At 44.3% G+C, this 15,010-nt stretch overlaps 1 protein-coding gene across 1 annotated transcript in view; it reads left to right on the top strand.

The window, feature by feature from the left end:
* LOC144686788 (low-density lipoprotein receptor-related protein 1-like) overlaps positions 1–15,010 on the top strand; it is a 1,926,687-nt gene that overhangs the window by 761,769 nt on the left and 1,149,908 nt on the right. The gene's annotated exons all lie outside the window — the stretch shown is intronic.

The raw sequence follows: 15,010 nt of genomic DNA, 5'->3' as shown, positions 1-15,010 counted from the left end.
AGCCCGCCCACCACAGGTAAGATCTTGCCCTTAAAGTGACATCCAGAAAAGAAAATGTGAGTATTTTGGCCATTTGATCAGAGCTGAAAAGCTACAGAGATCACACCTGGAGGGTAAAGTGAAGGGCAGCAGAGAAACGGGATGATGATGGATGTCACAGTGCGGTTACAGATGAACTACAGTGGATATGTGAGGATGGCGCAAGACAGACGAGCATGACATACCATGACAACAGATCTCCTGGTAGGAAGAGTTACAGCAGGAGCAGCAACAGCAGCAGCAGCACATCGATGATAAATGACCCCTGAACAAAATGATGGAAACATGTGCTTTTAGAAAAATGCAATTATTGAGAATATGTTTTCAACAGCAGAGGAAAATGGAGGTGGGGTTGGGGTTGGGATGTGGTTGACCCATTTTCATTGAAAGAAAGAATTTACACAGTCAATAGAGATCATCACAATCAGGGCACAGCTGGTGCAATTTCCCATCTATGGTAACTTTTGAATCAGAATGTTACCTTAATAAATGCTGTCAACAAGTCAGAATTTTAGCAAATTTGGCTATAGAAAATTATCAAGAACTCCCTGCACTTCTTTAAAGCGGTTACATAGTTACATAGCCCATCTGAGAGGGCCTTACTTTAATGTCTCATCCAAAAAACAACACCTCTGCTAGTCCAGCATCCCCCCAGCCCTGTACATGAGAGTTATCCTCAATTTTTGTGCTTAAGTCTCTGGAATAGTACTTTTTAAAATGTGGGTGTCACTGGCTAGGCCAGCATTTAATGTCCGTCCCTAAATGCCCCTTGAGAAGGTGGTGGTTAGCTGCCTTCTTGAACCGCTGAAGTCCATGTGGTGTAGGTACACCCACAGTGCTGTTAGGGAGGGAGTTCCAGGATTTCGACCCAGCGACAGTGAAGGAACGCTGATATAGTTCCAAGTCAGGATGGCGAGTGGCTTGAAGCAGAAGTTCCAGATGGAAGCAGTCATGGGATTGGAAGGTGCTATCTAAGGAGCCTTGGTGAGTTACTGCAGTGCATCTTGTAGATGGTACACATTGCTGCCACTGTGCGTTGGTGGTGGAGGAAGTGAATGTTTGTGGATGGGGTGCCAATCAAGCAGGCTGCTTTGTCCTGAATGGTGTCTAGCTTCTTGAGTGTTGTAGGAGCTGCACTCATCTATGCAAGGGGGGAGTATTCCATCACTCTCCTGACTTGTGCCTTGTAGATAGTGGACAGGCTTTGGGAAGTCAGGAGGTGAGTTTCTTGTCACAGGATTCCTAGTCTCTGACCTGCTCTTGTAGCCACAGTATTTATATGGCTAGTCCAGTTATGTTTATGGTCAATGGTAACCCCCAGGATGCTGATAGTGGGGGATTCAGCAATGTTAAAGCCATTGAATGTCAAGGGGCAATGGTTAAATTCTCCCTTGTTGGAGATGGTCATTGCCTGGCACTTGTGTGGTGCAAATGTTACTTGCCGCTTGTCAGCCCAAACTTGGGTATTGTCCAGGTCTTGCTGCATTTGGACATGGACTGCTTCAGTACCTGAGGAGTCACGAATGGCGCTGAACATTGTGCAATCATTAGCGAACATCCCCACTTCTGACCTTATGATGGGAGGAAGGTTGTTGATGAAGCAGCTGAAGATGGGTAGGCCTAGGACACTACCCTGAAGAACTTCTGCAGTGATGTCCTGGAACTAAGACGGTTGACCTCCAACAACTACAACTATCGTCCTTAGTGTTAGGTATATCTCCAACCAATAGAGAGTTTTCCACTTATTCCCATTGACTCCAGTTTTGCTAGGGCTCCTTGATGCCACACTCGGTCAAATGCTGCCTTGATGTCAAGTACTGTCACTCTCACCTCACCTCTGGAGTTCAACACTTTTGTCCATGTTTCAACCAAGGCTGTAATGAGGTCAGGAGCTGAGTGGCCCTGGTGGAACCCAAACTGAGCAGGTTATTGCTAAGAAAGTGCCACTTCATAGCACTTTTGATGACCCCTTCCATCACTTTATTGATGATCGAGAGTAGGCTGATGGGGTGGTAATTGACTGGGTTGGATTTGTCTTGCTTTTTGGTTGCTGGGTAGATGCCAGTGTTGTAGCGGTACTGGAACAGCTTGGCTCAGGGTGGAGCAAGTTCTGGAGCACAAGGCCTGAATTTTGCGCTCGTTGTGCACACACGATCAATGGGCCAGGAAGTGGATGCGATATGCGCTTTCAGCTGCGATCGCACCTGACAAGTGATTTCACATTGGCTGGCCAATTAACTGGCTGCCAATGTGAAACGCGTGCTGAGAGAGGCTCAGTGCTGCCAGGCCAGGAGTGGAGGGGGTGGTGGTTGGCAGGAAGAGGGTGGGCGCCGAAACAGGTGAGGGTATGGGCGGGCGGTTTACAACGAGCTCCCCGAAGGCGTACAACTGCTGTCGAACTGCTTCGGGGAGGTGCTGTATTGTTCAAAGAATATTTGCACACAACAAAACGCCACAAATTATCTCGAATGCAACTACAAACTACTGACAGCAGAACTCATAACTCCTCAACCTTCAAACATCTTCTCAGCATTTTATCCTACCCTGGATTGAGAATGATGCAAAAAGGTGAAGGCCCGATCGGCCCGAGCGCCAAGCATAAAAGCGCATAGGCTACTAAAAATCCCAGTTGGGAGCTTTAATTTGCTTAATTGCAACTTTGATTGTCGGCATGCACGCTTTCGTGTGTGCCCACTGACCGTGAGTGGCACAAGGTCGCAATGATGTTGGGACGCCCTCCGAACAATTTGTCACACGATTTGTGGGGGAAATTACAAACAAAAACGAAATAACAACCCAAATAGTTGATTAATGTAATAATTGTTCGAAACAGCATTTTATCTCAGCAGCACATTACTTCTTCATAGAGAACTTATTATAACATACTTTCTGTTTCTGTTTTCCCTGCTGCTCCTTTCTTTGAGGCTGCTGGACAGCTTTGCACTTCTGCAGATCTCCAACCGTTTGCTTTTGATGTCCAGGATAATCAATATGCTTTAGCACAGTTACTACAAGCTACAAGCCAAACTTAAAATGCAGCAGCACTTTGCGAAATGACCCTGAAGAATTACTGCAGCAATCCTGCTTATATCTGTTGGAAAGTTTTTAGCTGTTTAGTCCGAACAGCATAAATTTTTAGGAGCAGGGAAAGGCTGTAATGCTGAAGAATATTTCTTTTTTTTTATAGATCACCCCCTGCCTGCCTTTAAACTCCTCAATAATTTCTTTGGCAAATATGTAAGATTAAATTATCTCTTAAACCCATTTATATGATTCAGTTCATGGCATACTTTGGTAACCCAGACTAAATCCCCAGTGACATACTGAGAAAATGCGTTGTTGGAGGTATCTGAAACTTAGACTCTGTCTATTCTTGTATTTAGATGGATATTGTAGATCTTGTGGTAATATTTTTAAAAAAAGAGAATTCTGCCACTATCCTAGCCCATATAGCTCCCTCACCAGATACCTTTGGCACCAATAAACAGGGTAATTAGTCATTCATTTCATTGCTATTTCCAAGATCTTGCTATATGTGGAAAAAATGGTTGCTATTTGCCTACAATACAGCAATTACTGTGCTTAGAGTTGATTAATTATATGTGAAGTGCATTGAGATAGGAACAGACACAATAGTTGGCCATTCAGCCCCTAGAGCCTGGATTGTCATTGATGGAGATCATGGTTGATCTGTAACCTCACTCCATTCACTCGCCTTGTGGCGATATCCGATGATATGCTTGATCTACAAAATCTATTGATCTCAGAATTTAAATGATTACTTGAGACATTTGAGAGATGCTATAGGATGCTACATAAATTCTTAATAAGAAAGATTTTCTTCATGCCTTAATTATATTATATTATGTTAGGTGATTTCAACTTTCCCAACATTAATTGGGATAGACATAGGCCTGAATTTTCCCGTCGGCGATTTGGGGGCGGGGCCCACACGCCGATGGGAAAATGACACGGGATGACGTTGGGAGGAACGCCCGACGTCATCCCTGTCCCTTTAAATTTTTAAGGAAGGCGGGCGGACAGCGAAATCAGCTGTCCGCCCGCCGACCTGTCAATGGCCAATTGAGGCCATTGACAGGCTAATTAAGATAAGTAAAGACCTGCCCGTCCAACCTTAAGGTCAGGCCAGGAGCCCCAGCGGGCTTCTGATAATACATGAAACCTCATCCACTGGCGGAATGAGGTTTCATGTCCATTTTTAAAAAGTCTATTAACGTTTATGTCCTTTTTATTAACATGTCCCATCTCGTGTGACATTGTCACATGAAGGGGACATGTTAATTTTTTTAATTTTCTATTTTTTGACTTTTCTTACCTGTTACTAATCTCCCTGAGGCAGGACTTTGCCTGAGGGAGCAGTGCGCTCTTTCGTGCACATGCGCGAAAGAGCGCACTTTGACAGATGGGGAATCCCTCCCCTCCCCTGCACAGGAAGCATGTAGCACATAGTGCTTCCTGTCGGGCAGGCCGCTGGGCGGGCCTTAATTGGCCTGCCCACTCAAAATGGCGGCGGGGCTCGTTTTGGCGGTGGGGGTCGGCTGTCCGTCCGCCGCCGAGCCAGTGGGGCCCGCCCGCCATCCGAGGGTAAAATTCTGCCCATAGTGTTAAAGGTTTGGATGGAGTCAATTTTTTGAAATGTGTACAGGAGAACTTTTTAGGTCAGGGCCCAACAAGGGACGGCGCAGTGCTGGACCTAATTCTGGGGAATGAAGCCGGACAGGCGGCTGAGGTGGTGGTGGGCGAGCATTTTTCTGATAGCGACCATAACATGGTACAGTTTAAGTTTGTTTTGGACAAAGAAATCGACAAGTTGCAAAAAAATGTTTTCGATTGGGTGAGAGTGGATTTTAGTAAAATAAGGCAGTATCTGGCCAAGGTAGACTGGGAACAGCTACTTATGGGGAAATCTACAGAGGAACAGTGGGGGATGTTCAAAAAGGAAATGGGGAGGGTGCAGGCTCAACATGTTCCCTCTAGGGTGATAGGAAGGAGTAACAAGCCCAGAGAACCATGGATGACCAAAGATATTCAGGTTATGATGAGAAGGAAAAGAGAGGCTTTTAGGAGGTACAAGTACAAATCAGTGGAGGCATTAGTGAAGTACAGAAAGTGCAGGGTGGAGCTTAAGAAAGCAATTAGGAGAGCAAAGAGGGGATATGAGAAAGCTCTGGCTGGTAAAAGTAGGGAAAATTCCAAGATATTGTATAAGTATATCAATGGGAAGAGGATAACCAGGGAAAGAGTAGGGCCCATAAAAGACCAAGGGGGCAATCTATGGGTGGAGCCAGAGGACATCGCTACAGTGTTGAAGGAATACTTCACATCCGTCTTCACCCAAGAGAATGAGGATGAAGGTATCGAACTCAGGGAGAGAGACAGCGAGGTTCTTAAGCAAATTGATATAGGGAGGGACAAGGTATTGGAGATGTTGGCAGGCTTAAAAGTGGACAAATCTCCAGGTCCGGATGATTTGTGTCCCAGACGGCTGAGGGAGGCAAGGGAGGAGATCACAGGGGCTCTGACCCAAATTTTTAATTCCTCTCTGGCCACAGGGGAGGTGCCAGAGGACTGGAGAACAGCTAATGTGGTTCCGCTATTTAAGAATGGTTGTAGAGATAAGCCAGGGAACTACAGGCCAGTGAGTCTCACGTCAGTGGTAGGGAAACTATTGGAGAAAATTCTGAAGGAGAGAATCTATCTCCACTTGGAGAAGCAAGGTTTGATCAGGGATAGTCAGCATGGCTTTGTCAGAGGGAGGTCATGCCTAACAAATTTGATTGATTTTTTTGAGGAGGTGACCAGGTGTGTAGATGAGGGTAGTGTAGTTGATGTAGTTTATATGGATTTCAGCAAAGCCTTTGACAAGGTCCCACATGGGAGACTTATAAAGAAGGCAAATGCACATGGGATACAGGGTAATTTGATAAGGTGGATTCAAAATTGGCTTAGTTGTAGGAGACAGAGGGTGATGACAGAAGGATGCTTTAGTGACTGGAAGCCAGTGTCCAGTGGCGTACCACAGGAATCTGTGTTCGGTCCCCTATTATTTGTCATTTATATAAACAACATAGATGACTATGTAGGGGGTAGGATTAGTAAGTTTGCCGATGACACAAAGATTGGCAGGGTAGTTAATGGTGAGATTGAGTGTCTTGGGCTCCTGGAAGATATCGATGGGATAGTCAAATGGGCAAATAAGTGGCAGATGGAATTTAACCCTGAAAAGTGTGCGGTGATACACTTTGGAAGGAGTAATTTGACAAGGAAGTATTCAATGAACGGCATGACACTAGGAAGTTCTGAGGAACAAAGGAACCTTGGCGTGTGTATCCATAGATCTCTGAAGACGGAGGGGCATGTTAGTGGGGTGGTTTAAAAGGCATATGGGACACTCGCCCTTATCAATTGAGGCATAGATTACAAAAGTAGGGAGATCATGTTGGAGTTGTATAGAACCTTGGTGAGGCCACAGCTGGAGTACTGTGTGTAGTTCTGGTCGCCACATTATAGGAAGGATGTGATTGCACTGGAGGGGGTGCGGAGGATATTCACCAGGATGTTGCCTGGGATGAAACATTTAAGTTATGAAGAGAGGTTAGGTAGAGTTGGGTTGTTTTCGTTGGAGCAGAGAAGACTGAGGGGTGACCTGATCGAGGTGTACAAGATTATGAGGGGCATGGACAGGGTGGATAGGGAGCAGCTGTTCCCCTTAGTTGAAGGGTCAGTCACAAGGGGACATAAGTTCAAGGTGAGTGGCAGGAGGTTTAGGAGGGATGTGAGGAAAAACTTTTTTACCCAGAGGGTGGTGATGGTCTGGAATGCACTGCCTGGGAGGGTGGTGGAGGCGGGTTGCCTCACATCCTTTAAAAAGTACCTGGATGAGCACTTGGCATGTCATAACATTCAAGGCTATGGGTCAAGTGCTGGTAAATGGGATTAGGTAGATAGGTCAGGTGTTTTTCAGGTGTTGGTGCAGACTCGATGGGCCGAAGGGCCTTTTCTGCACTGTGTGATTCTGTGATTCTACATTTCCATGATTTCAGTCAAAAAGTTTTTGTAACTTCATATTTTAACTCCCTAATTGAAGAAAGCTACAAAGGTCTAAAAAAATGACAGATGGAATTTGGTGTCAGTAAGTCTGAGAGGATACTTTTTGGTAAAGAAATTTACTGGTGATAGTTAAATTCTTTATGTTCCTATGTCCTTATGTTCTTATGAAAGTATGCCCAGGCTGATAGAATAGCAGAGGTACTTGCAGGTACAGGTTCACAAGACATCAAAAGCAGCACCTCAGGTTGATAAAGCTATTAGAAAAAAGGTTGATGGCGTTATAGTGGTTTTTTAATTCATTCATAGTATGTGCACATCGCTGCCAAAGCCAGCATTAATTGCCCATCCTTAATTGTCCTTGAGAAGGTAGTGGTGAGCCACCTTCTTGAACCGCTGCAATCCATGTGGTGTAGGTACACCCACAGTGCTGTTATGAAGGGAATTCCAGGTTTTTGACTTAGCAACAGTGGAAGAGCAGTGATATGGTCCCAAGTCAGGATGGTGTTTGACTTGGAGGGCAATTTGTAGGTGGTGGTATTCCCATTTATCTGTTGCTCTGTTCTCCTAGGTGGCAGGTGCCATGGGATTGGGAGGTGCTTTCGAAGGGGGCTTGGTGAGTTGCTGCATTGCCTTTTGCAGCATTTATCATTATCATTGTTTCTGGCTGCCTTGCTCAGGGAGGAACCTGATTTACGTGTGACAAATACACCTGGTTCCTTTATCTTCGATCGGTTTGACTCCCAAGTTTGACCACTCTTTTCAATCTCTGTTCCCATTTTCAGCCCCCCATACAACCATCACATGACGCTTTGCACAAGCCATAATCACATTTTCTTTACATGTTATCTTTAACCTGATTTTGTTACCCCAATCGCAAGTTTACTCTGCTAGTTATTAGCTCTTGTTTAAAACACACCGTTAGACAAAGCATGATTAGGTTAACACTCTGTTACATATTATGTGCTGTGCTTATTGTTAGGGTAATGAGATAGTCATGTGTACTATGATGTAACTGACAGCAACAGTCATGGGATAGAGACTCTGAAGAAAGATGGGATAGTCTGTACACAAGACAGATGTACTTACCTAGAGGTTTAATATGTATGTAGTGTAAATAAAGTCGTTTTTGAATAAACCTACCTGAGTTAGACCTAAGTCACTCACGAATAGAGGGAAGCCTTCCCAATACAGATTAGGCTATGAGTTACCCAAAGAGAGATCCAAATACTATTCAACATGGAAATCAAACCACAAACTATATTGTGGAGCACAGATTAGTTTGGCCTAAGGGCCTGTTTCTGTGTTGTAATTGTTAGAAATGTTCAGGTATAACTAACACAGTACAGTTGGGATTGAGCCTTGTACCTTCCTGATCTCAATGCTTCTGAGATGATTTATTTATTACCAATACTTTGTAATATATTTTGTTATAAATATATAGATATTGAAGGAATACAGCTCAAAACAATTATTTGAAGTGAAATATTTTACGAGTTGGAAAATTTAATTAAATTTTTTTAAAATGATTTTTTTGCGAGGTGATAACTTATGTTTGACTTTAATATTTCTTCTCACACTGTCACTTAACAACTGTCAATCATTTAGTTTTGCCTTGGGCAGGAAGGAGCTTTGTGGATGCCAAGTACTGAAGTTAAGCCCCTGATATCCAGCAATTCAGTGGACAGCAAATTAACATAAGCAGAAAGGCAATAATTTCTTTTCCTATGTAGTGTGATTTTGATACCAAGGGAACCATTTTAGTTCAGGACTTTCTACATAAATTCACGTATATTGCATCAGCTCCTGAGCTGACAGGTTATCAATATCCCACCGTTTTTTTTAATGAACAATCTGTTGAATCATGTTTAAGCAGTTGCAAGTTACTAGAAGTAAAAATAAAACCCAAAAGAAATATGGAATAAGACATATATATTTATAGCCTCTCATAAAAAACAGCATAGACATATGCATATTGAAATGTTGTTTTACAACGCTGAAGTAAAACCCACGGCCATGATACACATCATTCCTTTTCAGGCATGCCAGCAATGAAACGGAGCTTCCAAATATAGGGGCAGAATTTTACATTCCGCGGGCCTGGTCCGGATGGGCATAAAATCGCACGAGCACCCCGACATCATGGTGCACTCGCGCGATATATTTCGCTCGGCGGGCACACGCAGCAGTCGGAAGAGCACCCGTCGACAATTTAGGGGGAAATAAAGCCCATTGACGGCGAAATTGTCAGCGATTTTTCGTGGCCCGTCCAGCCTTCCGGTTGGCGGAGGGCCCATCGGCCGGGCGGGCCTCTACATTTTTGATGAAATCTCATCCAAGGGCGGGATGAAATCTCCGTTAGGAAATAAAATAAAAATAAATATCTGGGGACAGTATTTTTATGAGGTATGCTTTCAGGCACCTGATTGTGCTGCGTGGACATTTTTAGCAGCTTTTTTGTGCTTGCTTTTATTATTTAGAGGTCTGCAGCTCCCTGAGGCAGCTGTCTGCCTTCAGGGAACTCAGTGGAAGTGCTCACCCGCACCCGCAGTGACATTGTCGCCCGCCCGCTTCCCGCCCCTGCCCCGGCAGCGCTGAGCTTTGCAGCATGTGCTTCGCGCTGGCTGGCCGTTAACTGGCCAGCCAGCGTGAAATTGTGATCGGGGGCCGATCACGGTCGATGGCCCATTTCCCGACCACTCCCGTGCCCACCGATTACGCGTGCCCGATGAAGATAAAATTAAGGCCCAGCTGGCAATTTGCATTCTACTGGATACACGTTTAGGTCTGTCGAAACCTCTTCTGAAACCTGCCTCATATAAATTTAGGTATGCAGTTCCCTCATCTAATGCCTGGCATTAGCATGAGAACACTAGTCAGCCATTGAGCTCGTCAAGCCTGTTCTGCCATTTAGTGAGATCCTTGCTGATTTTGTGTCCCTACTCTATTCACCAGCCTTGGCTCTATATTCCTTAATACCTTAAGCGAGCAAAAAATCTATGAATCTCAGATTTAAAATTGTTAGTTGAGCAACCATCTACTGCTGTTTGTGGAAGAGAGTTCTACATTTCTACCACCCTTTGTGTGAATTGAGCCCTAACCTCTCACCTGGCTCTGATCGTAAGGTTATTTTCCCTGTCCAGGACTCCACCACCAGCAGAAACATTTTCTCTCTCCCCGATATTGATTTGTTTCAAAATCCTAAAGATCTCAATCAGATCACCACTTAACCTTCCTTATCCCAGGGAATGCAAGTCTAATTTTTGCAATCTTTCCTCAAAATGTAACCCTTGGAACCCTGGTCACATTCTGATAACCTTCACTGGACTTGATTCAAGGGCAACCTATGCTTTCATGGTGCGCTATTCCTTTGAATTTGAGTACATACACACTATCCCTTCTCTCTGAGTTCTGCTGCATAACCAAGTTAGTAACTTGCCTTCACTTTCATAAGGTTTAATTTTAACAAATTATTTCTCATGTTGACATTCCTTAAAGTGACTGATTTCCTGCAAACATACAACTAGATAAAGCATGGGTTTCTGTTGATTATCTCCACACCTTCTGAGTCATACCACCTTCATCACATTCACCCAGTTGTTAATCATGGTAAATTGTGGTTTATATATTTCCAGATTATCAGCTAGCTGATGCTAGCTCACACCAAATCCTGTTCACCCGTCGCCCTGTGCTCACTGACTTACATTGGCTCCTGGTCAAGCAGCGCCTCCATTTTAAAGTTTTCATCCTTATTTACTAATCCCTCCATGGCCTCACTCCTCCCTATCTCTGTCACCTCCTCCAGCCTTAGAACCCTCCAAGGTATCCGCACTCCTTTAATTCTGGTCTTTTGTGCACTGCTGATTTTGATTGCTCCACCAATGACTGCTGTGCCTTCAACTCTGGTGTTCCCTCTGAAAACTCCTCCCCTTCTCTACTTCTCTTTCAGCCTTTAAGTTACTCCTGAAAACCTACCGTGTTGATCAAGCTTTTGGTCATCTGCACTAGCATGTCTTTATGTTGTTGAGTGTCAAGTTTTGTTTGCTAATGCTCCTGTGAGGTGCCTTAGGAGGTGCTTTGTATAAATTCAAGTTGTTATTGCAAGTTATTATTGAAAAATGCAAGCCATCAAAAATTGTCAGGACAGATTATAGCTAGTCAAAATCCTAATCCGTGTTGAGTTCATGGGAATATATCACCTTGCACATACCTGCCAAAAACGTTATCACTTCTCTCCAAAACATTATTTGAGTATTGCCAGATATCCTGCACTGCTGTGCCTTCCTTATGGTCATTCAGACTGCAGGTACAGCTTGTACAAACACCTACGAGCTTCAGTTGGCATGTCAGAAAGTTACAAACTACTTCAGCTTTTATTTTGTTTTAGTTTTAGGCAAGGATTAAATGTGATTCATTTAAATATGTTACAAATACGGATGTAACTAATATTAATATCCATTAATGTGTCCATTCTATCCATTTCTAGAGCTACGAAACAACAAATACATTGCTTAGTATATTCTAGGGGCCACTGACGAATGGGAAAGAAGTGGAGGAACAAATTTGCAAGAAAATTACTGAAAAGTGGAAGAATTTACACTGTAGTTGTAATGGGAGACTTTAACTATCCTAATATAGATTGGGTAGTAATAGCGTAAGGTAAGGGGGAGAAGAATTCCTGGGGCTGAATTACATGGAGCGCCCTGGTCCCCACTCCCCGGTAGAAAGTCAGAGGAGGGAGGTACCTGCCAAACTTCTTTGCAGGTATTTCTTGGTCATTTGGCTGGAGGTGGGATTTCTGCCCCTCAGGGACAGGAAGCCCTGCCGCAGAGAACCTCCAGCCAATCAGGGGCTGGCGTGAGCAGTCAGGCGGCGAGCTGCAATGGGTAGAAACTTTGGGGGTTTGAGGGTCAGTGAGGTGTTGGGGGCTGGGTTTAGGAGGCCACGGGGGAGGCCAACCTTGGGGGTGGGGGGTTGGGGGGGGAGGCAGCAGCCTTACAGCCGGTGGGGGGGCCCTCTGCTAAGCCCAAGGGGCCAGTCAAAGAGAGCCTCCCTGCCCACTACCAGCCACCTAGGGAAACCTGCAAGGCTAGCCAGTTGGCGAGGGCCTCTCCCAAACTCCATTACAATGCCTGTGGCAGTGAGATGAGGCCCTTAAGTGGCATTAATTTACTAACCACAATCATCTTCCTTTGTGCTAGGTATGACTCCAGGCAGTGGAGAATTTTCCTCCTGATTCCCATTGACTTCATATTTGCTAAGGGTCCTTGATGCTAAGGATAATCACTCTCACCTCACCTCTTGAGTTCAGCTCTTTTGTCCATGTTGTAATGAGGGCAGAAGCTCAGTGGCCCTGGCAGAACCCAAACTGAACATCAGTGAACAGGTTATTCCTGAGTAAGTGCCACTTGTTATAGTTGTTGATGACCCCTTCCATCACTTTACTGATGATTGAGAGTAGACGGATGGGGTGGTAATTAGCTGCGTTGGATTTGCCCTGCTTTTTGTGGGCAGGACATAACTGGGCAATTTTCTACATTGCAAGGTAGATGCCAGTGTTGTAGCTGTACTGAAACAGCTTGGCTAGGGATGTGGCTAGTTCTGGAGCAGGGGTCTTCATGTACTGTTGCTGGAATATTGTCAGTGCCCCAAAGCCTTTGTAGTATCTAATGCCTTTTTTATTAATTGAATTCAAATTCCAACAGCTGCCATAGCAGGATTTGAACCCGGGTCCCAGGATCATCTTCCTGGGCCTCTGGGTTACTAATCCAGTGACATTATCACTATGTCACTGCCTCCCTTGGGGTACAGTACTGGTACAGTTTTAGCTAACTGCCTAGCTTGGACTGTGGTTTTGTGAATCCCAGGAATGAGAGTATCAAAGTCATTTTAAAGGCCACTTAAAAAGTCAAAACTCATGAGGATGAGGAGAAATTAGATAGCCTTTAAAATTTAGAACATCTTTTTGTTTTTTATCAGCTATAATTTCCTGAAATAGTTTGTGAGATCATCCTCTGACGGAGATAATTTGTGTTTTTCTTTTAAGACTCCTTCAATGCTTCATAATCTCTACTGTACTTGTTTTCAGTCTAGCTTTCCATCTCAGGGATGACCTCATAGCATTGGCTTTACAAAGGCATTTCACAAAGCATTCTCAGAACCGGCTTCCATATCAAAAGTGATAGCTGAATGCCCATTCATTTTAAAATGCATTTGTTCTTATTTTTGGTTTCGTCAGTCTAACCACTATCTAATATTTATGGATGTAAGAAAATGGAGTGTCACCAGAAGTAAGCATTAGGAGACAATTTGGAGCCGTTTTCATTTCAGTTTTAATGAAATGTCTGTCAGCGGCCAAATGAAGCAATTGGTAACCATGTGCATGTAGCCTTAAAAAAAAACTTCAGGAATGAGAAATGATGTAATGACATTTTCTAGATACCTACATTGTAATGGGCCACCAGCTTAGTCAGAAATGGATTTGGTTAAAAAGTGAGCAAAGTATTTAGGCCCAGGTTTTTGCTCCTGGGTCAGGTGCACAGAGATGGGAGAATTCCCAGCTCTGTGCACCCGAACTTTAAAAATGGCTGCCCGCAGTTGGGATCTTCGCTCCGGGGCTGGAATGGGGGTGGGGGGGGGGCGGTGAGGGGGGGAGGTGGCGCACTGTCTGGATTAGAATTCGGGCCTGCTGCCCCCAGAGTGAGTGAGGTGGCTGCAGGGTGGGGAGACAGGCTGGGCAGAAGGCCTCCCTCTGCTCTGGCACTTTGTTGACTTAACTTAAAAAAAAAGATTAGAGCAAAAAACAGCCCTACAATGCTCACCCCTCACCCCACCCACACGCTCTCCATGCCCCATCCATTCCAACCAATGCCACCCCATGCCATCCCATACCCCCCCCCAATGGCCCCTCATACCGTCTATGTCAACCCATGCCCCTCTACCCACCACTCATGGCCCACTCATACTCCCATATCCCTAATACCCTTTATAGCCCCTATGTCAAGTTAATGCCAACCCATGCCCCCCATGAGCACCCTTTTCCCTTACACCTGCCATGTATCATTTGAAAGCTATTTGACAGTTTTGACAGTTCTTTGACAAATTTAACAATTCCAATGAGTTTATGCACTTTTTACACGCAATCATATTTAAATTGAATAATCCCAAACAGTGCTTTATCTCTCTGAAAGGGTGCCTTACTTCTTCCAAAGGTGTCCCAGGACCATTTTGTCTCCAAAGGGCTATCCAAACAAACCCATCAAGTTCAGATCTGCTCTTAGCTGATCTAATCTGCACATTCTGGGTTTCACACTCTTGTTCTACCAAAATCCCACTTCAGTGGAGACACCCGATGATTTAAATGGCCAGCTATCTCCATAAACCACACATGTGCAAACCCCAGCTTGACTCCAAAGCCTGAAAGTCACATGCAGCTGATGTCTGTTGAAAATGTGTAAACGATGAGCTGGTGCCTGACCAGATTATTAAATTTGGGCAAATGTCAGATGTTTCCTTCGGCTGCAAGTCACATATCTAAAGTATCTCTTCACACCAAACCATGAACATTACTGTAATGTGACCACTCAGATATTCAAGTGTGACTAATATATTTTCTCTTCTCTTTCCTATCATGTATTCGACAACTTTAATTTTTTTTTTATTTTATGATTCTTCCATTTATGTATTCCTCTTTTGCCTGAGTAGGTAATTTGTAAGCATCTTCATGTGCTTTCTCTCCTTGGAGAGATTGAAGCAGGATGATTCCATTAACATTTAGAGAGACAGATAAAGTTTATTGTTTCGGAGTTTATTGTTTCAATACAGGTCTTTCTGTATCACTGTAAATAGCTTTACTTCCACAGGGTTCTCTGGCTTCTTCTCACTCCCTAACAAGAGAAGGCAA

Source organism: Cetorhinus maximus, chromosome 11, assembly GCF_964194155.1.
Source record: "Cetorhinus maximus chromosome 11, sCetMax3.hap1.1, whole genome shotgun sequence".
Taxonomy (NCBI): Eukaryota; Metazoa; Chordata; class Chondrichthyes; order Lamniformes; family Cetorhinidae; genus Cetorhinus; species Cetorhinus maximus.
The sequence above is the reverse complement of the archived record's forward strand: the minus strand, read 5'-3'. Positions and strand labels throughout refer to the sequence as shown.